The following is a 26,140-nucleotide window of genomic DNA, read 5'->3' as shown; positions in this document are numbered from 1 at the left end:
GGCAGGAACAGCAACTGTTCTACAAACAAATACAAAATGATGACAATATTGTATATTTAAGCAATCTGATTTTTTTTTTTTTGGACTGAGAGAGATAGTAAACATATGGTTTTATAATTACAGGAATTAAGATTAGAACTTAGAATTTTGGAATCGAAGAGAAACCCTAGGTTTTGATTGGAAAACTATCTCATGAGTAGCAATATTTGCAGGATTCTGACAAAAGCAGTGTTGTGGTGTTGTACTGCAGGCTCTGCCCCACTGGGGCATGCATGCAGTGTCAGGGTGGGGGTGGCCTTCCATCATGAGGTTGCTTTTGTCAGCCTCAGCCGCCTTAACCTTCACCCTGCAGACACTGCTGTTCATGCATAATAGTAGCCCATGTATTAATGACCTTTATTTTTCTTTGAAATGGAGCCCAAATATTTTCTCATTTCATTGGAATCAATATTTTTAAAAGTTTTGTTGTAGTATATATTGCAATATTTGTAGAATTCTGGTTCTCTGTAGATGATGGATCTGTTTTGTACTTACTGAATTCATATGACATACTAGGCAAAATCAAACAAAATGTATTTGAAGTTTGTAGAACATGATTTATGATTTAGCATATTCAGCATAAATCCAGTCAATTGGGATTTATTCAATAAACCATACTTAAGTATTATTGAAATATGAAGTATTTGAAGTATGTTGTTATTCTGGTGTCATTATATTTAGGAAGAGATTGTCTATGCATGTATGTTCTCTCATAGTGATATTATGGAAGGTTCTGGCATTTAATACTGGAGCCCCCAAAATAGCACCTAGGGATGCCATTGCGCCCATAGATTGCCCTTGGTACCTACTAAGCTTCCTGACTTTTATAAATGAATGAATGAATGAATGAATGAATTTATTTAAATAAATAAATAAATAAATAATTTTTTTAAGTGGAGAGGTCGCCTGCTCCAATGTGAAATGCCAGCCTCCAGCATCACATACTTTTCAAAAGATACCTCTGGATCCCAAGAGACATTCTAAGCCAGCAAGGTGGCTGTACCCCAGGACTTTGTTTCTAATCTAAGTATGCCAGTGTGCCTGGAACCAGGACAAAGACATGTAAGGTGGTGGCAATAGCAATTATATAGGTGCTTCATAATATATATTTTCCATGAAAATTATTTTGCATGAGGGTGTAGTACAGCAGGTTCCCAAATTTCTAAATATGTCCACCAGGCCAAAAATAATGAGAATCACCAGTGAAGGGGCTAGAGAATCAGATATTGTGCCTCGTACAGATAAAACACTGTAAAAACGTTAAAGCAGTCAAAGTCAAATCTTTATTAGCGTTATAGACCAGCATAACCCATATTAAAATATTATCAGAATTGTTTTGCTAACCCTACACTAGCCCTAACTACACAGTGACCATTCATCTAACTGAGCAGCACACTGAAGCACAGTAGTCAGCCACATTTTAGTCCAGCAAGTTGTGTGGACCTTTAGAGTGTGCACAGGTGGTAAGCCAGTAGTAAGGGAAACCATTTTACCTATGCTCAATATAGGCCTTTCAGGTTTATAAATCACAGAGGCTGGGTTTCACATGTCTCTGAGCCAAATGAATCCAGTCTGTTGGGCTTTGTTCAGAGGCAAGAGGGAATTGCAATCACGAGTCCGAGGGATGACCTCTCTCCCAAGCCTGTATCCCAGCCCCAGAATCTAACCGCAGGAGGCAACGGAAGTGATAGGCGGGCGCTTTACATGCGCGACTGCACACAGCTGCAACTGTCTTTGTATGTTAGCCCACCGGCGAGAGGACAGGCGAGCCACTGCAACAGGGGGACCGTCCACAGTCATTCACATCGCAAACGCTCGTAACGATCTTCTAAGCTCAGCGTTAGTGACCAGAATGTGCCGCGTTTTTGCGCGTGGCCACTGCCTGCTGCCGGGAGCTTCACACTCAGGGCTCAGCGTGCTTGTTAGATAGGCTTGTGTACAGCTGCCCACGAGCAAAATGTGGGGCTGGGAGAGCATCCTATGCCTGGGGGAGAGCACACGCTCTGCCTGAGGAAAGTCTACGGCATTCTCCAGCATAGCAGTCTTCCATTAGTAGTAGAGGGCGCACAACGCAAAGTTTGCCCCAGCCTCGTGTTCGAACCCCTCTCTCTCTCTGATTGAATGGGGGTTATTTTGTGTACGTAGTGGGAGGGAGGGGGAGGCATTGCATGGTGACGGTCCCCAGCTAAGCCCCGCCCCCATCCCGCCCCGCCTTTCGGTAGAGTCCTTCGCTCCAGCGCTTTGCCAGCTGTCTTCTTCGCTGAGAATCTCGGAGAGGGCGCGCGTGCACACATTCCTGGGGGACCCCACGTTCGCCTTTCTGAGCGCGTGGAGGACCTCGCGCGGCGCGCTGAGGCGAGGAGTGCGGAGGTGGCTGTGGGAGCGCCAAGTCGCTCCTTTCTTTATCCCCCTGCTTCCAGTCCGTCGAGGACGGCTGCTGCTGCTGCCGTCCAGAGGACTGACTCGCGCTGCCTCCCTGAACCCACGGCGGCCCCGCGACCATCGGCAAGCCGGCGTTTGCTCCAAAACGAAGCAACTCTGGCTTTGGGGGGACCTGCCCTGTGTGTCCCACACGCATATGCGGGCGAGGGCTCGGGTCTCGCAGCCGTTGCTACGGCGGGCATGAAATGTGCGCTCCTCGGGCTGGCCAAATCTCCCAGCAAGAAATGCTCCGGTGAATGGCCGAAGAACGATCGGGAAGAGGACGAGCCTGTCGCGGGCGTCCGGAGCCCCAGCCGTTGCTTACACAGTATGCTACGGAAGGTAAGTCTGCCCCTACCCCGCGCATAGCGCCTGGAGAGGCGATGATAGCCGGGCGGATTTCCCCAGGACCGTGTTATCCATCGACCCACCCCCCTCTTGCATCCGCATTTGGTGGAGGGGGATGTTGTTCCACCCCGTCCTTCCAGCCAAGGCAAAGAAGCACCACGGGAAGGGAAAGCGCGTTTCTTGGGCTGCGCCTCTGGGAAAACCTAAATATATCAGAAGCCCCAAGAAGGCGCGATCACCATCCTATCCCCATTTGAAACAGAGCCTTTTCATCGGTCTCGTAGGGTCTTGTTGGCTGCATATGAGGCCACTGTCTGCATAACCAGGTTGCCCCAGCATGAATGCAACAAGCCACTGTTTCTCGTGGGCATCAGACAACCCTGACCTACAGCGTCATCCTCCACCTGTCTCCCAGCTGTCTGCTCTCTTTTCCTACCAGGCATCAAAAGTAGCGTTTTCCAACTTAGGCTGGCATAAGCAGTGCTGCCCGGCCAGCCGGCCGTGTTAGTGTGTTTCATTTGTATTGAAGAGAACTCTCCCCCCCTCCAGCTGGGTGGTCTGGCAGTAAGATCATCTCTCCTCTGGGTCACTGGTTGCTGCCCTCCATGGAAATTTTGTCCTGGCTTGCCTGCCCCCTTTCTAAATGGACCTCAACTAGGGAACTTCTTTTTGTTTGCTCTTTGAAAAGCTGGAGGGCTTTTTTGTCTTGTTTTGTTTTAACTGTTCACTGGTGGAGTAGTGAAAGGCTGGGCTTGAAATTGCAGACCTTTCTTTAAGCCAAGTGAAACTGACAAGAGTTTTCCTTTCCAGCCTAGGTGTCTAGTAAACTGATGATGATGGCAGACTGGCGGGCCGGCGGGCCTGCCTGCCTGCCTGCCTGCCTGCCTGCCTGCCTGCCTGCCTGCCTGCCTGCCTTCCTTCCTTCCTTCCTTCCTTCCTTCCTTCCTTCCTTCCTTCCTTCCTTCCTTCCTTCCTTCCTTCCTTCCACCAGCAGATGCATCCAATGGGAAGATGTTAAATATGAGAGAGAATCAGTGAATGGGGCTCATACAGAAGGTCTCTCAGTGGAAACCAGATGTCCTTAAAGGGTTAGGGTTAGGGTTAGGGTGCTTTCTTTCCTAGGCATGGGTGAAACTGGTAAAGAAGCAGGGAAATCCATCAGAGAGTGTGTGCCTGGCTAGAGTGGAGAAGGAGGCTGAAATCCAGATAAAGATTTCTTAAACGGACTTCATTTCCAGCTGGAATATACAGAGGAGTCAAGCAGCTTAAGACTGCAAAGCAGAAACACCCCATATCTTGTTTGTATGGAACGGCAGTTATTAGAAGGCAAGAACAGCTTTATACCAGATCTGAGCCTCCCTCTTAGCCCATGTGTTTTTAACATTTGCCACTTGTGAGAGATGGATCCGTACTGTCCAGGTTTAGCTGTTAGAATTGTCACCCAGTCATTTAGTAGCTGCTTCAAGCTTCAGCCATCAACCTTCAAGTGGCTTCTTTCTCTGGGCAAAGATTTAATGATGTTGCAAACTGTTCTGATTCTGTTTTCTTTTTAGAAGATTTGGATACAATAGTTATAGTTTCTTTCAGTATTTATTGGGAAGGGAAACTGTAAGAAGTTGGTTTTTGTAATAACTTTCCAGAGTAGTTCCTCTCACTCTGCATGATGACTATGCTTCAGTTCAGAGTAAGGAAAGATTTTGTTGAGGTGAACAGCACTGATTTTGTATGCCTGCAGTGACCTATGGCCTCTGTAGCTACTATGGTGATTAAACCCAGCTCTAGTGCATCCAGTCTGAACACCCCCTTTATGTGCTGAAATACCAGTGGCTAGTTTGAACAGCAGGGGCTCTCTAGAATGGATTAGTTTATGGAAATACTTCCAATATTTCCAATATGTGGTATAGTGTCAAACTCTGAGCATGGACAGCTTCTGTCTAGATACCCACAACCTTGCATTTATTCATACACTGCACAGAAACACACACACAAACTGCTGGTGTATAATTTATGAAGAGACACTTCCAGATCTTCCCATGGTTTTCTCATTTATAGTATCCATAGGGGAATCTGCGATAAAATATTACAGTACGGAATGCTCCAGTCCAGGATTCCAGTTATCAGACTGTTTCCTCACCTCTTTCCTTGCTGTTATTTCCCAACAGCTATTCAGCATTCTATGGTTAGTAAACATGGCCTGTTCTCAGTGGGTTATTTGGGGATTGGTTGATTACCGCCTCCCATTCCTGGTTTCTCATTCCTCAAGCCTTTTGTATTCCTGCAAACCTCAGAGTCCTGGAAAGCATTTAGATCCAGCAGGGAAGGTATGCTATGCGTTCCATCAACCAGGGGCTTGCATCCGGTGGGTCCCAGACATGGGACTTCTCTGCCGTGGCTCCCTCCTTGTGGAACATTCTCCCCCCTGAAGTTAGGCTCACCCCTTCCCTGCTGTCATTTAGAAAGTCCCTCAAGACCTGGTTGTGTCATCAGGCCTGGGGGTCTTTGAGAACCAGAGACATTCTTAGATGGCTCCACTGTAATTGATATTTTGCTCTCTCTGTGGGGTTTATTTTAAAATCTAAAATTTAAAAATTGTTGATAATGTTTTTATTTTAATAAACACTTTGTAACTTTTTATAATGTTTGTTTTTACCCACTTTTATATTTTTAATTGTTGTACGCTGCCCACTTTGGCTATATAAATGTGACATATAAACAAACAAACAAATGTGACATATAACAAATACATGTGACATATAAACAAACAAACAAACACCTCCCATTTGATTCTGAGTGGCCCCATTTTGGCTACAACCCTGTTATCCCTTAGTAGTAATGCTTTCTATAATTTCTTGGATATTACCAGTTTTTGGCAAAAAGATTGTATTAAGATTGTTTCAATTATTCTAAGCCTTTTTGCCTATAAACAAGGGAAAATATGGCACTGCTCTAATACTGAGAACTTCTCTGTGGAGCTGAAGCATCCAAGAAAAAGAGGCATCCGTTTTTGTTCTGTGATGTTCAGGTATCTTGAGATAAGAGCTGTGGTGTTTGTTTCTGTGGCTGCACATACATTTTTAAAACAAAATGCCTGAAAAAGAATGGACATGTGAAAAGCCCAATAATTCCAGAAACAGTTGGAGAATCTGAACCTATGCATCTCAACAGTGGATTTTGCATTTTATTTTTCTTCAGTTTGAAACTTGAGGAAAGCTACTCAGGACAATATCAAAGAGAACTTGTCTTTTAAATAATGCTTGAATCCATGTAGTTTTTTTGGCAGCAATTCAGAAGTTATTTGCAATTATCTTCTTTGTGGATTTTCCTCATGTCTTCTCAGTCTAGCCTGTAGCCCTGCTATGCCCTGGAAGTTTTCCATCTAAGTACTAATGAGGTCCAATCCTACTTAGCTTCTAAGCCCAGATAATCGCGATTACTCCCATAACTGAACATTGTCCCTTTGTTTTGCCTTTTCTCAGTCCTTGTTCTTTTCCAGCTGTACCAGGTTTGGAGAAACATACAGGTATCATATACAATTCACAAAATTATCATATACAACTTAAGTGAATAGGTCTTATTCAGGTTGAAGTCTTAAGACATTCTAAACCATAATGTTCCAAAGTGATAATCTGTAGCATTTTTTCAAAGGAAGAAATGTGGGATGAAACCTATTAATATGCCATAAGAATCATATAAGAAGTTAGAGATAAATTTTAGCTACAGAGTAGCACCAATAAATAAATAAATAAATAAATAAATAAATAAATAAATAAGAGTTGATGTGTTAGCATTTTATAGAGAAAGTTGATGTAGAGAAGTACTCTCAAACAAAAACAGTCTGCAATCAAGTTTAATATCACAACTAAGACATAGAGCCTAGTAACTTGACTGGTTTATTACATTTAAAACAATAATTTAGAACCTATGTCTAAATAATAATAAATTTTTACATAAATAATTTATATCTATACTAGCAAAGGACATAGAAAAGAAATATTCTTAGTCCCTTTTTAAATGTTGATAAATCACTTTTGAGGTGCAGTTCTATTTACTTTTAAAGCAATATATAAATGAAAGTTCAGGGAAACCTCTCAGGTAAGTATATACGTGATTCAAGACATCTAACTATAATAATCTACTAGAACAACTAGTAGATTATTTTGTGGCATCTTAAACTAAGATATTTATTGTAGCAGATTCTTAGGGGATTGTAATAACCTTTAGCAAATGTATAGGATTACAGTATAAATGATGGCTGTAGCTTGTGATAGATATAGATATTATACAGGATGTACCAAAAGTCAGGCCCCATAGACCTTTTATTATATAAATTACATTAAATGTTTGAATTGGTTGCCATTTTCTTCTAGACACTTCCTTACTCCTTTGATGCATGACATTCCAAAGTACAATAACATTCTCTATGAAAAAAAAGGATTAATTAATAAACCATATTGTGATTGCATTATGGGGCCTGACTTTTGGTACACCCCGTGTGTGTGTGTGTGTGTGTGTGTGTGTGTGTGTAGCAATTCTGATGTTATACTAGCACAAAATTGTAGAAGTTTAAATAAAGATTCCATAAAGTATTGGAAATTTTGAAAATCATGAAGAATTGTTTGTTCTAATATGAAACCTGGTATAGAAAAGTTGTCAAAGTTTGTTTTATGTTGGGAATCAACCAAGTTCCATTTTTCTCCGTCCACATCATTTTGAAATTTAGTTAAAAGTAAATCTTATTTCCTCATGGGCTATTTTGGAATCAGCATATTTGAGACCCTTTATAAGTTAGAGTCCATTAGTGTTCAGTTCTCTTGGCAAGCATAGAATTTTCTTTTTTCTATTTTAGCTCCTAGGGAGGTATGGTAGGCAGTAGCATGTCAGCTCCAGTTCAGTCCTTATGATCATGCAAAATCATTTAATTCACAAGGGAATGCTTTTTATGGAGAACTTGGAGTGTGGACTGTACACCGTAGATCAGTTAAAAGGATTATTTTATTAATAATGTTTGTTATATGCAGATAAAAAATGATACTTTCAATTTAACTATCATTTACAAAAAAGGCTAAGTGGCAATATGATCAGATAAAATATTTTTTAATGTGTAGGCATGGGTTATAATTTTAGGACTTCAGGTTAGCTAACAAGAAAGCTCTTTTATAAAAAATAGAAAACACCAACTACTTGATAATGGGACAACTTCAATGAAGATAATTTGGATTTGTCCTAGCTGAGCCAAAATCGGATCTTAGAAATAGCCTTGGACAACCTTAAGGGTGTTGTCATTATGCAGCAATTTTGCCTGCATCTTTTATTTGTTGAATAGCCATGAGTTTTTTCACTACTATAATACCAGAGGCAGGAAGATATTTTATCTGACGACATCAGTTATTGCTCACTCTAAGTAGATGCTTGTCATAGTTTTAAATGGAGGAAAACAAGGGATTTAATTTTTAATTAATGCTGTTAACATAGAGTTAAAAAAAAGCTGTTGATAAGTAGTAAACTAGTAGGAAGGCTGGTATCCTTTCCACAAGGACCTAAACAGAGAATCGACACAGACATTGATACTGGCATAGACATACTCTAATTGGGGTTCTATTCCAAAGTTTATGAAATTCAGCGATGTTCCCTTCCCTTAGTTGATACTGATGGACTTTAAAGAGCATTATTCATTTTGCAGTTGTCTTCTCATGTGGGCATTCATTGTATAAATAGACTAACACGATTAAGGGTAATTGCACCAATAAACTATTAAGCCTTACTTCTAACTTAAACCACAACCCATTAATGGGAATTAAATTATTATGATTACTGTATATTAAATTTTGGAACCAAGAGTATATAATCCAGAATGCTTTGTCCCCTTCTCTAGTGCTCCACAGTCAACCTGTACTTGAAATGAATGCAAGTAAGGCTTCCCAAGGGAGAGATAATTTGTAGACAACCCAGTTCAAGGATACTTCCAGAAAAAGTCTCTGGGACTCCCTGCTCTCACTAGTTGGGCTGAGCATTTGGTTGAATATGTGTGAATTTATTTATTTCTCAGTTGCTTCAGCTTATATGCCACTTCATTTCTGAAGACTCCCAGCAGCTTACAAGTACCAAGATAGAATTAAAACATGGAAAAACATGACATCTCCCTGGCAATAGTTTACCATATGGATATTTAATTACAAAGTGACTTTTCCTTAAGTGCTAAATAAATAAATATCAAGTAGTTTTTAAATTGTCCTGATATACAGTGTGTTACATAGGTCATTGCTGTTGAAGGAAACAGCTATATTCATAGCACACAGGGGTGTCTGTGTGTGTGTGTAGGTGTCAAAAATTCACTATGGTGGCTGTAGCATAGATTTAAACTGTAGCAAGATTTAAACTTGGACCCTTCACAGCTTTGATTGCATGGCAATAGCCTCCATCTTGACTTTTTTGACCCCCTCCCCTGTGGATATCCCCCATAGCATGCCTCCTTTTAAAAAGAAGAATGTTCTAGCATTTAAGGTGTATTTATTATACTTAGGATTAAGCTACAACAATTATGCTTGATATTTTGATCCTATGTTTGCAAATGTTGGAATTCTTCTAGATACAGCCTTTTTTTGGTCAAACCTCTACAGTCACAATACTAAATAACTGGGTAGTCATTATTGGAAACAATGTACTAGACTAAATATTCCCTTGACCTAACAGCATCATTATTATGTTTTTAGTTCAAGTTATTTATTTGTTGGCTATGTCACAGTGAGAAGAAGTTGGCTGCAGTGTTTGATAAGAAAATGTTATATTTGGCAAGAATCCGTTGCTATAATATGTAGGAAACTAGACAAATAAATCATTTTCAGGAAAATGAAATGACAGGTTTGGCTAATGGCAAAATGCATACTGATATTTTAAATTGCTATAAAAAGCTGACTTTCCTGAGAAAAACAAAATGGATTCTTTTACTACACCAATATTAAAAAATGCAGAGTATACAAGGCCAGATAAATATAGAAAAAAGTTTAGATTTAAATGAAATCTCTATAACATTTTTAAAAGTAGTAATTTGAGGCAGTAGTTTGTTAATAGAGTCAAAAAGCACCTCAAATTAGAATGATGCCTGAGTAACTTTACCAGAATCTTAACTACTTTAATTGACTGCATAAAAGATACTCAGGTATTTAACTATGACACTGAACTTTCGTTGCATCTTGAATGAGGGAGATGTAGAATGATAGATATATAGATACAACAATAGATAGATAGATGTAGTTTAATGACTCTCACTGAATGGCCCTGGACAAGTAACTCTCTTATAGAAAAGCTATTTTTACTGTCACCTAAGGATAGTATGAAATAGCCACCTACATTCTGCCTTATGGCTGATGGATCAAGATCAAGATCCAAATTTTATAAATAACAATTCTCATTTCTGTGAGGAGTGTTATATTCCATCTGTGTCTTCGCTGGGTCACTTATTAAACACATGACATGTGCTCCAATTTGTCTTCCATATATTTTCTTTAAAAAAATCCATGTTCCTTTCATTGCTTTTCTGACAGTATTTTCAGGCAATTGCAGTTCCACATGCTGCAGTCCTAACTGGGTCACTGCTAGAGTACAGTGCATACTTCTTATATAAGCAGAGAAAGCAAAGTGGAGTTCTCTGTGAACACTGTAAAACCTATTAACAGAGATAAGCAGGGAATCTATAGGTGGGGTCAAAGATGGCAGTTGCAACCTCACAAACCATCTCCCCCTTTCAGGTGGAATTATGTGCATTGTGTATGCGATGCCCATAAAAAGGAGTGGGGCTTTGATCACACGGGCACAGCTACCATCTTGACTTTTTTAAATCCCCCTGCAGACACCACTGAATTCCTTGAGGAAAATCATATTGTACAGTTGATTAGACAGCTACTTATCAAGGGCACTGTGAGAGGGTCAGGACCAAGAGCTCTGCTTCCCCTTTGGTACTGGTTGGCAAGAAAGGATTTATTTCATTTTTAAGAGCCCATAATAAATGTGCACAAATACAAAAATTAAAATTTGAACACGTGCATGTTTGGAAATGTAAAGTTGGACTAAGAACCTAGCATGCATGGCGGCAATCAGACTTTGCAATGTCAGTGCTGTTGGTTATAGAAAAAGTGGGTTTCTCCTGTGTTTATGAGGTTGGCCCTTTAATTCACTTAAACATAAATATATGTATAAATACTGCATTGTACATTTTGTGGTATACTTACTTGAACAGCAAATGTGTTTTAGAAAACTACTACCACTGCACGTTGCCTCATGCATAAAAGAGCTCCAGTGTAGATCCTGCCTCAGTCTGGAATAACAGAAGCACTCAGATTGAACACCATACTGTATGTACAGGTGATCCATTTCCTTTATCTTGAAGCAATATAGATAGAAGAGAGCCTTGTAGTTAATGAATCTACATAAAACTCTGGTTTTCACATTCAGTTGCTAGGCTATAATTTTTATTTTCCATTGTGAAAACTGGAGAAAAACGTAAAAAATAACAAGTCTTTATATTGTAAGACCCTTTTCAAGCATAAACACTTGATCTCAACAGTAAAAACCTTGGAAATGTTAGTAGATATATTAATATGATTTCTGGAATATTTTTTATTTACCTCTTATTGTAATGCTCTTAAACTAAATTTTGATAAACTGCTATGCAAACAAGACTAAATATTAGAGAATTCAATAACATTTCTCATAAATATTTATCTAGTTTTCCTTATTTTGATTACAGGTAGTCCCCAATTTAAGAATGAGTTCCGTTCCCAAGATCTGTCTTTAAGTCAAATTTGTATGTAAGCCAGGACAGTATTACTGTATAAGTAGCATTGTGTAGTGAACTCGAATCATTGTATATTTAACTCGAATTTTGCTACAGTAGACTCTCTTCCTAACTATGGACTGTCTATAACCAGAGCGTTCTTAACCCGGGGACTATCTGTAATGTAAAATAAAATTGCTTATCAAACTAAGGTAATTTCCATGTTTCTGTGTGCCATTCATTGAGTATTGCCAAATGTGGTAATCATAGAAAAACTTTGGTAGGATGTAGTGTAGCATCCCACAGTGATAAGAAGCTCTGTTCTTTGCAGTTATTCCCTCAGAGGTAGTTTTATTACTTCATAAATACATTTAGTGGGCTCACGCTGAAAACTGACATTTCTATTAGATAGTGCTAGTCTGGTGTCTCAGCAAGCACATGGACTCTGCTGCTCAAAAAAGAATTACAGCTTGTTTTCTGTGACAAATTGTTTGGGTTTGAAATGCAGGGTTAGTAATTTTATCCCAGCTGAGAACGTGTAAATGATAAACCATTGCTCTTCTTTGATTGTTTTCTTTTTAAAAAAATAGAGTGTAGTAAGAGTGGGAAGTAATAAATGTTACAGAAAAAATAATGTTAAAGTTATATGACAAATGGAAATTGGACTAAGCCATTACTTTTATCCATATATGTCAAATTGTAAAGACACCATGGTACATCATTTTTATTCTAATAAAATGTCATATTTTGGGATATGTTCTCATTCTTTCCCCCCCACTAAATAGAAACATTCTGCTGATCTATAACTGTAATAAATAGTTACAGTTACCTCCCACCTTCATCACAAACAATTTTAGTAACTTATCACCTTCTCTTGAAATACAACAAATGATTTCTTCTTCCCATATCCCATCTCTTATCTATAAAGATAAAGTTTATAGCATCATTTCCATCCATAAAGCATCATTTCAGTCCTTATGTCAGCAAAAGTCCATTAAAGGTTACCAGAGATAACATTGTATATATTTTAACCTTGATCAAATAAACCAACTTTACATTCCTTCCTTTTGCTTCTAACAATTTTAATCTTTAGTCCATTCAAATAATGTTGTAGAACTTGATTTCTTTTCATTTTTTCTTTGTCCCTTTTCACAAAATTATTCAAACTTTAACAAGCCTCTTTTGTAAATCCAATATAGAAAAATTATCCAGATTACTTTCTCGGTTTGTTGTTTGTATGTACTTTTTAATTATTAAGACATCAGTCAGTTTCTTTTGTGTGGCCAATGTAACTTCTTTTTCCATGTCGTTGTTGTAGCCTTTCATTTGTAGATCCTTTCAAATCAGCCTCGATCTTGTCAGGAAGAACTTGTTCCCCTTCCATAACATCATTAGACAGAGTCTATCCATAGAAGCAGATACTCTTTAAATTAGCTTGTTCAAAAATATCCTTCAATATATCCAATGTTAGAATATTTTGCTTCCTTCTGTAATTGTAAGTTGAGCTTAAGTATTCTTCTCCTTTAATTGTAATCTTTAGTTCCCTCTAGTATCCAGTTTTTAAAATCTTATTTTTTTTTAAAATTCAAAACAAAAGCATTTTCCCATGGGAAGGGTTTTTTATAATGAATTCCAAAATCTTATTTCAAATTTATCTGGACACTTAGCCTGTTTGTAACTTTCTAAAATCAAAATTTTAATCACCCTTTTGCTGTTTATTCCAACATTTTTTTTTTATGTTCTTAACCTTGTAGTTAAAACTTCTTTTGCTAAGGATTGAAGGAAACTCACCTGGTGCTATAAAACTTGTTGATCCAAAGGTTCCTAATAGCTGAAAAGCAGTTAACAAGCAATTTCCAAAAGTGATTAGAAAAGGAAGTATGCCGAGTTAGTCTTCTTTCAAAGGTGCCGACCACAGTTTGAGCAAGATAGCTATTTCTTCATCTCCCAGAGCTCTAAACCCACTGGAGACTAAAATGTTGTGGTCTCCTTGCGAGGAGCAGCTGTCTGGAGAACTTGTGGGTGATCTCAAGTCCTCTGTTTGTCTGGAGAGGATTTAACAAAGAGCTAATCTACTCACTGGCTCTTCGTTCTGCTGCAGTCATCAGCTCCACTTTTCAGAGCTGTCTTCAGTCAACCATTTTTACCTCTGGAAGCCCCACAGTGGAAACTACTTTCATTGATACTCCATGTAATCACCAGGAGTTGAGTGCCACTTAAAGGACACTTTGCTTTTTAAAAAATATATAAATTACATTCACAACACAATGTGGGCTTATATATAATTGCTTCACATAAAGCAGTTTGATATCACTGTTTTAAGCGGTATGATACCACTGTTTTAAGCATTTTTAGAAAAAATGTTTTCCTATTTTTCAGTAGGAAATTTCATTTTCTTAACAGAGCTTCACTTTGTTGTAATTTTTAGACCCTTTGCAAATCTTCTTTGCCATTATCTTCCAGAACCCTATTTAACTTCTTCATAATTTATGTAACAAATCCTCACAATATATATCCAAGTCAGCTGAAAGAACTGTTTCAAGAATATTTCAAACAGGATGTGTCTGTTAGCTATACAGAATGCCTTTATACCCAAGCATCTTAGGTTTCCCTTTCAGTATGGATTGAGAATTCTAGAACTCGCCCAAGTTAACTCTTAGGGAACACTCATTGAAAATTAGAAATGAGTTGAAAGAACTTTAATGTGCATTTGTTAACTTTTGGCCACAAGTAGGCTGCATACAGTTTGCCAAATTACTGATGAGGTTGAAAGAACATTATGATCAACACGAATAACAGAAATGGAACTAATTTAAAGCCTGACTGCATAAAGTAAATGGCAAAATTCTTATCTGGATTGGGTTCAGGCTTCAATGGCCAACAAACAAGAAAGGGGAAGCACTTTATTCTATTAATGTCATTAAAGAAGTGTAATGCTTTCATTCATGGCTCCTTTATAATTAAAAAAGTCCTCTAAACAACTTTCTAATGAGAATAACAGATTTAAACCAATTAATTTGGATCTGGAATACCTTACGTACCTACTGTTATTCTTTGCCTCATCTTAATCCCCTGTGTCTGTTATGACTTTTTAAATTCAGTGAAGGTTTTTATTCAGTTTTACATAGAACTAGTTCCCTATGAAAATTCAGTTTATGTTCCACATTTCTAGTTAAGTGAGTACTCTACATGGTTAACACAATTAAAAATGGAATCCTAAAGACATTGATTAAAATGAAACTTAAGGAAGTACATTCCATACCTTGCATGCAATTCAAGAAAAAAAAAACTGTTTCCATGAACTAGATAGCTGGGTAAATCCTTTGAAATAATTGCTTTGGCATATGTGGGAAAGGATACAAACCCCCTCTTTTTCAATCATTAAAATGGTTGCATCTTATTTCAGATAATCAAATTGGCTTTCTGTACATATGTATTCAAGACAGCAGGGAGCAGCTGGAAGAAGAGCAACTACTTTAACACTTGAAAGAGAGGGGCTTCATATGGGCTCCTGAGCATTCCAGAGAACCTCTTTTGAAGAATTTGAGCAATCCTGTTTGACAGCAGGATCTTTAACAGGGCCTCTTCTCCAGGTTTTAAAGTCCAACCAAGTTCATAAAAGAAGAAATACTGTTCAGTCAGGTTAATGCCAACAGTTTAAATTGTGCCTTATAAGCAGATGATAACCAGTGCAGGTGCCATTCAATACAGGCATCAAAATCCAGTCTTGTTCCCCCTCTATCGTCATCGTCGTCATCGAAGTCATGTTCCATAGCAGTCTTGTCCATGATTTATAAACTTGATTTAGAATTCAGTTTTATCCTATGCATTTATTTATTTTTAACTCTTTGGCTGAAACAAACCGTTTGTTGTAGTGCATACGTTTTCACCAATATCTTAGTTTTGTGTGGATTTTTTTGTATGTATGTATGTATTATGTATGTATGTATGTATGTATTTATTGGATTTGATTTAGATATGATTCAGTTTTTGACCTGTGAAAAATAGTCTATCAAATGCATAGGACATGCAGAAGATGTTGAAACAACTGATAAACATTATCTCAGCATGGGCTGTTAATGAATTGTAATAAACTTATTGCTTTTTTTAGTTCTAAAAGTAAATTTAGACATTTTACTTTTGTTATCCAGAATACATTACTTAATTTAAGCACATGGTAATTTATTTATCACAACATATTGTGGATGTAAGCAGTACCATCACAGCCTGGCAATGTTAATGAATTATCTTTGACAATTTTTCATTTCTAAATCATATGGTTAAACTGCTAGGCCAAAGATAAATTATTTGATTATTAGAGGATAGCAACATATCTGTTAACATTTTGTATTAATGTGGAAACAGTAGGCATGATAAATAAGGATATTTCAACAAAAAATAGTTGAACGTGCTAACATATTATAGTAAATCTCTATATTGTAATACCTGGATATCATGGAGCACTTCTTTCTTCATCTCATGCTCTACAGCATGTTAGGCTCAATTGGAGTTGTAGTTCAAAATATAAAAATCACTCAATTTGAATGATTTTTATATAAAAATAAAATCTTCTAAATAAATAAACATGTTTTGAGTTTGAGGAAGATTGCACTAGCATGGTTATGCATCATTAGCATTGTATGTTAATATGCAATAAATATTCAGTGCAATTTCTTTAATAAAACTTGTACTAAATTGGTCTAACAACTGTGGGTGGAAAGGGGAAAAAGGCACCAAGGAAACTCCTGATTGTCATTCTAAAATCTAAAAAGTCATGAGGATCTGAGTAGAACTGGCACAACTACTTATCTCATTTGTATATAAGCAAGTTGATGAATGTTAATGCTTAGATGGTACTGTACATTTTTGCATATGAGTATGAGAAGTCTATGTTATACCTAATACTTTAGCATATGATCCTTCAACCATTGTGATATCTATATTAAACAAAAAAACCTACATTTAAAAAAAACTGAAATAATTTTTGATCTAAAATTATTCTTTTCCTAAGTGATTCACGTAACATGAAAAGTTTAAGAATAAAAATCCAAAGATTTTTAACAGTTACCTTGACCTGTCATTACTTAATGAGTTTGTACTTATGTTTCCATCACAGGACTTTATTATTAAGGAAGATTAATATCAAAATTTGTGTTGAGCTTATTAAATTCTTGAAATCTGTACACTATGCTCTGTGCCTTCACTGGCAGTTTTTGTCACCAGAAAGACATAAAAGGAGGAAGTTCTTTTCCATTACTTAGCTGTTTTTCATATTTATAAACAATTTAGGAAATATAATAGATTTAAACATTCTTATGAATAACTGAACGTCCTGAAAATATACTATCCATTCATGGAAAAACTGAATAGCCACAACATTGCTATAGGCTTAAAATATCTAAAAACTGACTGAAGCACATTAATTCCCCTCTGTAAGTGTTCTAATTAGATGTTAAAGATGTACCATCTATTATGGCTAAGGTATAATCTGTTAAATCTTCAGATGTCTAAACAAAATAATGGGAGTACATCCATGTCATGTCACAGCAGGTGGCAGGACTTGGTATGAAAGAATTGAAAGATGATTATGGCTGGGACTTCTTGATGCTCTCTGAGCTTGGTTGATGATGTTACCTAGTTGGGTAATGAAACATCTGCAAGCAAGCCATCAGAGAGCACCAAAAAGTCCACAGTTGATACCTGAGCCACAGATATTCACTTCTATTGAATGATTATGGCTGCTGGGGAAGGAGGGACTGGAATTATGGAAACAAATGGGAATACTTTTGCATTGTTAAGCATCTCTAATAAAAAAGAAACTTTCCACAACTTTGCAGATATGAAATGGAACATAAAGAGCTTCTCTAGAACTACCAAGTTTAGATCTCCAGGTTCATTTAAAACAGCCTGCCTGTAATGGAAGGCATGCGCGAGGAGGATACTGGAATGGAGGATCAAGGTTATCAGGAGGGAGGGGGACCATTCCTGGAGAGGTTACAGAGCAAGTGCTTCCTCAGCCCACAGCAGGACCATGAGAATAGGAAGAAGCTGATACTGGCCCCTCCCTAGAGTCTCACGGGGTATATCCACTAGTTGCTTTAGCATAGGTTTAGTCTGGCGTGGTTCTATTAGGTGCAAGCTAATAAAGGAACTATACTGGACTGGACCGCCTTATTGTCGTTCTTGGGCTGGGCCTGACACTGCCCAACCTGGTACTTTCCCAATATATTAGCATTAGAACTCTCAGAATTTCCAGCCATGTTGACTGAAAATCCTGTGAGATACACTTCCAGCATCCTGAGAAATCACCAGGTTTGGGGAGACTGTTTTAGCATAGCAATGGCTGTATATCAGAGAAACCAAGCTGCTTTTGTGAGTTAGACAATCATTAAATTAGCTACAATCTGTCAACCCTTTATATTGTCAGTTGCAAGAAATCTTGTAATCTCTTTTTTGTTCATCGTTTTAATGTATTTCACAATATTCAACATATTTTGTTAATATTATAGGGTAGTTCTCAATTTCTTGGAAACATTATCACTTTCTTCTAGCTGCTATTGTAGAAACTGGTTTTTTTAGCACTCCCACTTGCACATTTTTTTTCAGATGCTTGCTTTTTCTTTGCTAAGAATCTGATACCCATTTTAAAAATCCTGTGATGAAAATTTGTTCTTAGCTTCAGAATAGCTACTCTGAATTACCCAGAAATGATTTTTGTGTATTCTATAAGAGCTCAACTTTATCTCCCCCCACCCCCACAAAACTGCATCATTTAGCTTGATGCAGTTTACTGAGAATCAGGGACAATTTTCTTTCTGTGCTGTAAGTCTGACATTTCTGATTATAAAAAAGGCTTGTTATCTCTTTGTCCTGAACAACGTATCTGCCTTTACATATTACACCTAATCATGCTTATTATTAAGGAAACTTTGCTTATTTCTGATTGTACATTACCAATATAAAGTACTCTTTCCAACTCTATGATTCTCTGAATCCACGTAAATCTTACATTTGGCCCTTCTGACAGTTTTTGATTCAAATTTATATTAAGCAAAACAATGGAAAAATAGCTTCTTCTAATAGCAACTTAACATTTAGTTGTTATGGCCAGAATGGCATTATGGTTAGGTTTTGGACTCTGAACAAGGAGACTGAGGTTCCAGTTGGGCCTCAGCCATAGAAGTTCTGTTGATAACCCTGAGATATTTGTTCTCTCGGCCCAACCTTCCTCATGGGATTATTGGGGGGGGGAGAAGGGGGGCTGGGCAATATACTGGTTTGAGCTCTGAGAAGAGATGTGGGGTAAAAATAAAACTCAACTTAGTTTGTTTTGGCCAATTAGTCTCTCCCCATTCTTCCATTAATTCATTATATACTACTTGTGCCTGCTTTTTCATTATGTAGTTTCAATTTCATAAAGGATGGTTGCCATGGAATAACTTTTTATAGGACTTTTATATTTCAGCTTTTTTAACTTAACCCAGAATACATTATTGCTTTAAGATGGCTAAAATTAAACCACCATTTATAGAAGGTGGTTATTATTCTGAAAAGATAAGTTGCCACAATCTACTTCACAACCCTCTGTTGTTGCTTCATGAGGATACAATGGTCAAAGTTCCCTTTCAATCTTCTTATGAGATTAAAATAGCACATTTTCTTTAAAAAAATGTATAACTAGCTAACAGTTCTAACTGCAATCAATATTATTATGAAGTATTCTTATTTATATCCTGCCTTTTCTCCAGAAGATATAAAGGCAGTGGACATAGTTATTCCACTCAGGTTATAATCAAAAGAACAAGCCTGGGAGATGTATGATATACCATTCATACACATACACACATGTATATATGTATATACATTTTTTTCCACAAAAGTTTCAGTAAGGATAACTGTATCTCATTATAATCATCCATACTCAGTCTCTCTCTCTAAGCAACTCACAAGTAACATCAGCTCTTCAGTTAGTTCAATAATTGGGGCCATACATTTGTCTTTCCAATGTTATATGAGACAAACCTCACCGCCCATAATTTCTTTTTTCTTGCTTAACTAAATAGGTTAAACCATCTACCTCCTGTTTTTTTTTATTTTTTAAGAGTTATTCTTTAGTCATGATTACATTTCAACATGGTTGCCCCAAACCTAGTCTAACATACTAACATACATCATAAATTGACATTAAAATAAATCTGCAAAGGTAAAACATTAGAGAATGTTACAGATTAGACACTCAGACCAACTCATATATTGTCATAATGCCACCAGCCAGTAGTAAGCAAGTAAGTATTTATTTATTTATTTAATAAATTTATATTGCTGCCTATCTCATATACATGTGGTGGATGAGCAGGTAATAAAGACAGGAAATTTTTAATAATGGTACCTAAACTACAGAGTACCTCTGCAAAGGCTTTTCTATCATTTTCATTCTTGCCTTCAACAAATTGAGAAGAAACAAGTACAGTATGTTTCATCAGCTTATAAGCCAATTGATTTGTAATTAATCAGCTGTATTAACTGATTTAGAAGTCAACGGCTACCTTTAATTTCTATTTTTTATATAAACATATTAATTCCCGCTGTTGCATTATTAATTCTTGTTAAGCATTTTGAAGGTAAGAAAAGGAAGATAAAACAATTAAAATGTTGTTTTCCACATAGACTTTTTGTATTATATATAAATTATAGAAAAAGTATAGTATTCCCTTATTTAATTTCTTAAACTATTAAATGCCTTTTGGTATGTTTTCCAACTTCTGTCAGCAACAGACAATTTGGTTTAATTGTTATCTCAATACCTCAAGTTTCCATTCAGCTGTCTGAAGAATTCTAAATTTAAGCTTCATGCTTGTTTCTTTTACACTGAATTTTATACAGGACATTACTAATTTATACATATTGATATACAGATATTATTTCTAAATTTTTAGAAAATCTTTAGCTGAAAGCCTATATTTACTTATCTGGGAGTAAGCCTCTCTTAATAGAACATACAATCAAACAAATAATATTTTATTATTTAGTGCTGCATTGTATGTAATTTAGATAGTAATTATACCTAGAGAAGTTTTTTCTGTAGGGAAATATAAAAGAAATATTCTCAAGAACTGATTCAGTTCATCTTTGTAAATGCAGTGACCAATATGATGATTCTGACTCCTTTTAGTGTTTCAGCTAATGATCCATTAGCTTATAAAATGCTAAATGGACTCATTTTGAATGAAATGCCTGTCTGAAAGTATCTCAGCTCCAATTAGATAACTAGGATTATTAGCTATTACTATTTTACTGATGCTTCTTCAATTCTTAGTTGGCTATCAGCCAGGCTTTGTAGTCAGCCAGAGCTTCAAATATAACACTGCAAAGCTATAAACTGACAGTATTATATAAAAGTTTTATAGAGACAACTGAATTAAATGAGAAAGTGAGAAAACAGCTTTTGTTCGCAGTAAAAACATTTTTGAATGTCCCACTGTAGGATCAGCCACCACCTGCCTGCTACATATGGTGACAGGCTAGATGAGAAAAGCACACCAGCTGGTGCTCCACTCTTAATCTTATCATGTGCAGAGTTGATGGTTAATAATACTCAAAGATTACTCAAGGAAGAAGTCTGTAGCCCTGCAAGTTTTACACATTTATAGCATAGATGGACATACATTAACTTCTCTTCAGTTTTATGTGTGGACTATGGCATCTAAAGATCAGTGAGCTTAGCCCTACGCATGTAACATGTTCAGTCCTGCCTTACTAAACTCAAATAAAATGATACTTAGCCATTGCAACATATGCCAGACTTCCTTTCCGCCACCAATAATATATATAGTAGCCAAATATTGGCTGACATATGTTAACAATAGCACTTTATATTGGTGCTTTGGCCCTCTGTTGGGTGTCTGTTGGCTTCCATGTTTAATTCAAAGTTCTGGTTTTGATTTACAAAGACTTTCAAGGCTTGGCAATGAAGTACCTGCAGGACTGTCTTGTCCAGCCAGATTCAACCTGAACAATTTGTTTATTCTGGAAGAAAATGCTTTCAGTTCCCCGCTTTTGTGAAATGAGGATGGCTGAATCTTGCAGGAGATGTTTCTCAGTGGAGGCCCTTACATTATAGAACAACTGGAAATGAGATTAGCCCCCATCTTATTGGCTTTCCCTACGTTTTTAAAAACTAAATTGTTTCATACAGTCTACAGAAGATAAAATGATGCAATCAGTTTATTGTTATTATTACTATACAAATTATACAATGTTTAATTTTATACTCTGGATTCCCATATTTTATTGTATTGTGAATTTCCATATAGATACTATTAAGCAAGAGTCTGTGCAAAGTAAGGGTTATACACTTAATAAATATTATATGGAAGATCATTGTACTGTACAGCTGTAAGCTGCCATACTGATACTACAGAATAAAGACGAAAAAATTCAAGTTTATATTTTCCTAATTAGCTATGGATAAAAATAAATAAACTTTTGACTGAATATGTGAGGCAGAGTGAGGCATCTGCCTTCAACAGCAGATGTTGAGGGAATTTGAATAATCAGAGTTGTGTGCATAACATTTGACCAGCTCTTTTCCCCATGGGTCAGTTGTCAGCTTAGATAATCCTGGAAAAGATATAGCTGCTTTAGGGAATTGCTTATAGGTATTATGTGAGGTCCCATACTTGAGCACAGTCCAAAGCAACTTTTTCCCTTTGAATCCAAAGTGCTACACAACACTACTGCCTAGTAATTCTTCAGATTAACGCTTTGTTTTAGAATAGGGAAGCATAGCCTACGGCTTCAGGACTGCATTGGGTACTGCCATTCTACTCCTTTCAAATGTTATTTCCAAACTGTGCCAGGACTGATTATTATTAACGAAACCTATTCCTACCTTTGGAATGCAGTCTCTGGTGTGCCACTCAATGCCCAAGGGTGACTCTTGATCTAGAAAACATTTTGCACCACTTTCTTTTTGAGAGAGAAAGAGAAGGGTATCTCTGTGTGCATACAAAAAACATTACTTATTGGAATGGATATCTGAGTACTTCTGCTCTTTAGAAGAAAAGCACAGAAGTTATTTAAGCAGATATTATGTTGCTTAGGGATAATAGGTACTTTCTCCATAAGACAGCTACGTGTAACGTACTTGGAGCTCAAACTGAAACCTTTTTATTATTTCTCATTACCAAGGAGATTATATACAAGCCTTCATATTTTTGCCAGTAAAAACAAGCAATTTGAATAATGCTGCAACGATGCAGGCTTTACTTCCAAATTGCTTTGTTTGACCTTGAGTTCACACTAGAATTCAGGATCTTTATAATTGTACTATTAAATACCGTATGCTGCAATAGTTTTAAGATATAATTTTAAGTGCATTATGCAGGGTAAAGGAATATAGGTTTAAACAGAATTATTAAAAATCAATGTGCATGTTTTAAAAATATATGAGAGGTTTTAAGTATTTTGAAGCTGTACAGATTTGAATAATCCTCTGAAACACTACTGACAATTGGAAACGTGACTGCAATTGTCAGCCATTCTAATTGTTAGTTTACCACTTTCTTTGCGCTGGCTCCTGAAGTAGTTGCAGAACTATCTGCATTAAATTACTATGAGTTTCAGACAAAAGATATGCATATTGGGGGATGATATAATTGTGCATAATGTAGTCTCACAGTTTCCAATATTTAGGCCCATTGGATTAAAAGTTTTATCATAAAATTGCCTATAAAATAGAAGTGTAGATTTGGAATAATTGAAAGTACCATTTCTATAAAAACAATCCATACTAATACTATGATGTTTAAAGAGTTGGGGTAAATCTGTGTTTTCTCCTGGAATAGCTCTATTCTGGAATACCCTTACTAAATACCTCTTTACCTGTTTAGCAATCTAGTTGAGGATGGGTGGATGGCATGACAATTAAGTGAATATTATAATGGTTGAAGCTGGTGAGGCAGGAATCTCTGATACAAGGAATAGCTGGCAGAATCCTTCAAGACCAGAAAATTAAGAGTCATGTGTTCATGGATTTGAAAATATAAGAGAGTCAGGATTCAAGGCCTTCCAATAACCTATATAAAGGGCATGATTCCTGGATATTGTTAGATGAAGAACATCTTGCATGTATGGCTTCCTAATTTTCTGCAATAAATCTAATTAAACAAAGTTTCTGAGTCTGAGAATCAAAGTGGTGAGAAAATCTAATTATTATACCTGATATGAAACATGGAGAGATGCAAAGGTGGCTTGAAAATCATACTCAGGGTGTGCTTATCAAGCTTTCTCCTCAATTTGAGGAGGCGTATTAAGTGGGACAGTACAAGTATTAGCTCTGGACCTTCCACTCTTCAATATTTTCATCCATGACTTGGATGAAGAGTGAGGAAATGGTTATCAAGTTTTCAGATTATTCAAATTGAGTCGGATACTAAAAGCATCAAAGGCAAAAATAACACTGAAACAATCTTGATAGGTTAGAAAAATGGGCTGAAAATATCAGTATAGACTTGCAGTTTATTTGTCAAGAAACAAATTCAGTGCGTTGGAATAAGATATAAGATAGTAAGACCGAAAAAGAACCCGGAATAGTAGTTGATTGGAAACTGAATATAACCGGTGGTGTGATACAGCTGCACAAAAAACAAATTCAGTGTGAGGCTGCGTCAACAGAATTATAATTTCCAAATCATGGGAAGTTATTGTACCACTTTGTTGATCCTAATTTACCTTAAACAGAAACTTCAGTTCTGGCAACTGTCTTTAAGAAGAATTCAAACAAAGGGATATAGACTCAGAAAGGCAACAAGGATAATCTTTAGTTTAGCCTTGAGAAGACTAAGGGAGGATCAGAGCACTCTTCCGAAATCAGAAATAGGAACATTGGAAAAGATGATAAAAGACAATATTAACTGGAGTGTACATAAGACTCCATAAATTAAATCATGGAATCAGGCTGGGCCATCACGTGACAAAGCTATCTGGAGTAGGCTTAATGTTCATGTAAGATTTTGTACTGCAGCCTTCTAACTTAAAAGTGACACATAATCATTTTCTGCAATTTTTTCTGTGATTTTATTGAAACTTTTAAAAAAGAAGATAAAAACTAATACAAACTAATATAAAGTAAGAAAGAAAAAAGAGAAAGAAAGAAATCAAAGAGAAAGCAAAAAGTGCAAGAAAAGAAGTTAAAGAAGAATAGAAGAGAAAAAAGATACGAAAAAGTGGCTTCTGATATTCTTCACAGCAGTTACAAGTACAATTATATTTTAACCTCTCTCTCTAAAGTTGCATCATAATACTCTTCTTTCTATAATAATTTTCTGCAATTCTCTTCATGATATTTGCTGTTTGTTTTTGCATGACCTAAGAACAAAGGCTTATCATGGCAGAAGAGATAACTTTGGACCAGTTGCTATACAGGATCTCAGTCCAGCACACTGGATGGCAAAGTGAGTAGAAAGAACTCTGCATACTGTTTTGAATCCTTGGAAAGAAGGTCTGAAGTAATTTTTAGGTATAAGAATTCTTTAGGCTATGATCAGCATTGGATTCAATGGAATTAATTTTGAATAGGCATAAAATAAGATTGCACCATCAGTATGGTGAGAAATAAGGGGTACACTGGAAGAAATGTACTTATGTATGTTTAAACCCGGCATGGTTTAGCTCTTTGTAAGAAAGAGAATTAGAGTTGGAATATTAATGACCTGGCATTTATTAATTATTCATGTCTGGTATGATATTAAGAGCTTTAATTGTAATTCTTTGCCCCTTCTGCATGGAGAAGAAACCAAATGTTTCAACAACATGATAAAAAATATAAGATGATTTTGTACAATTTAAGATGCTATATCTTGGATTTATTGAAATATCATTAGGTAAATAATCACCAAGGCTACAATCATAGACACTCACTAGAATGCAAAAATACATAGAATTCCATGGGATTTCATTCTTATTAAACATGTTTAGGATTGTTTGTAAGCAGGTCATTTTCTTCACTCAGTGTTTTACTTTGCATCATCATCATCATCATCATCATCATCATCATCATCATCCTTTATTAAACTTGTGTGCGGCCCTTAATGACTCTGGGCAGCTCATAACAATCAAAGAAATAAATTACAATAACATCAATAAAACATAGAAAATAAAGAGAATAAAAATTTTAAAATAAAGTGCGATGAAGTGAGAGGTCTCATAAGCCATTAAGTTTGCCCGCTCAGTAAAGATAAAGTCTTCTTCAAGACAAACTCAACTCAGGGTAATTTCAAGGATATATTTGTGCAGGTTTTTAAGCAAAAATATAGAAGTGGTTTGCTTTCTTCTGAAATGCTTTTCATCTTCCAAGACAAGCCTAGAGCCCTATTATTCCCCAGGAGCCTTGCATCCAAGTACTGAACAGGCTCAACTTGGCTTAGTTTCAGCCAGATGCTGCCACTTGCTGAGACTCTGCTCAGTGCAGGAAGCCAAATTAAAGCATCCTTGACAGATGGCTGTCCAAGCTCTGCTTGAGCCCATCCAGTGAAGGAAGTTCACTACTCCACTGAGTTATTA

The 26,140-nt window shown here is 36.6% G+C and overlaps 1 protein-coding gene across 3 annotated transcripts in view; it reads left to right on the top strand.

Annotated features, from left to right (window-relative positions):
- Nucleotides 1–26,140, top strand: part of TMCC3 (transmembrane and coiled-coil domain family 3) — a 120,739-nt gene that overhangs the window by 9,130 nt on the left and 85,469 nt on the right. Inside the window, exon 1 of one of the 3 annotated variants that reach the window (XM_025164382.2) lies at nt 24,921–25,032. The exons of the other annotated variants lie outside the window; for them this stretch is intronic. The gene's annotated coding sequence lies outside the window, so the exon portion shown is untranslated. Of the gene's footprint in view, nt 1–24,920; nt 25,033–26,140 lie in introns of those variants that run through there. 3 annotated transcript variants of the gene reach the window in all.

The sequence above is a fragment of the Python bivittatus genome, unplaced genomic scaffold, assembly GCF_059951505.1.
Source record: "Python bivittatus isolate LINGU-HERP-01145 unplaced genomic scaffold, Pbiv_v1 ctg000330_np1212, whole genome shotgun sequence".
NCBI lineage: Eukaryota > Metazoa > Chordata > Lepidosauria > Squamata > Pythonidae > Python > Python bivittatus.
This window is presented reverse-complemented; position numbering and strand designations above follow the sequence as displayed.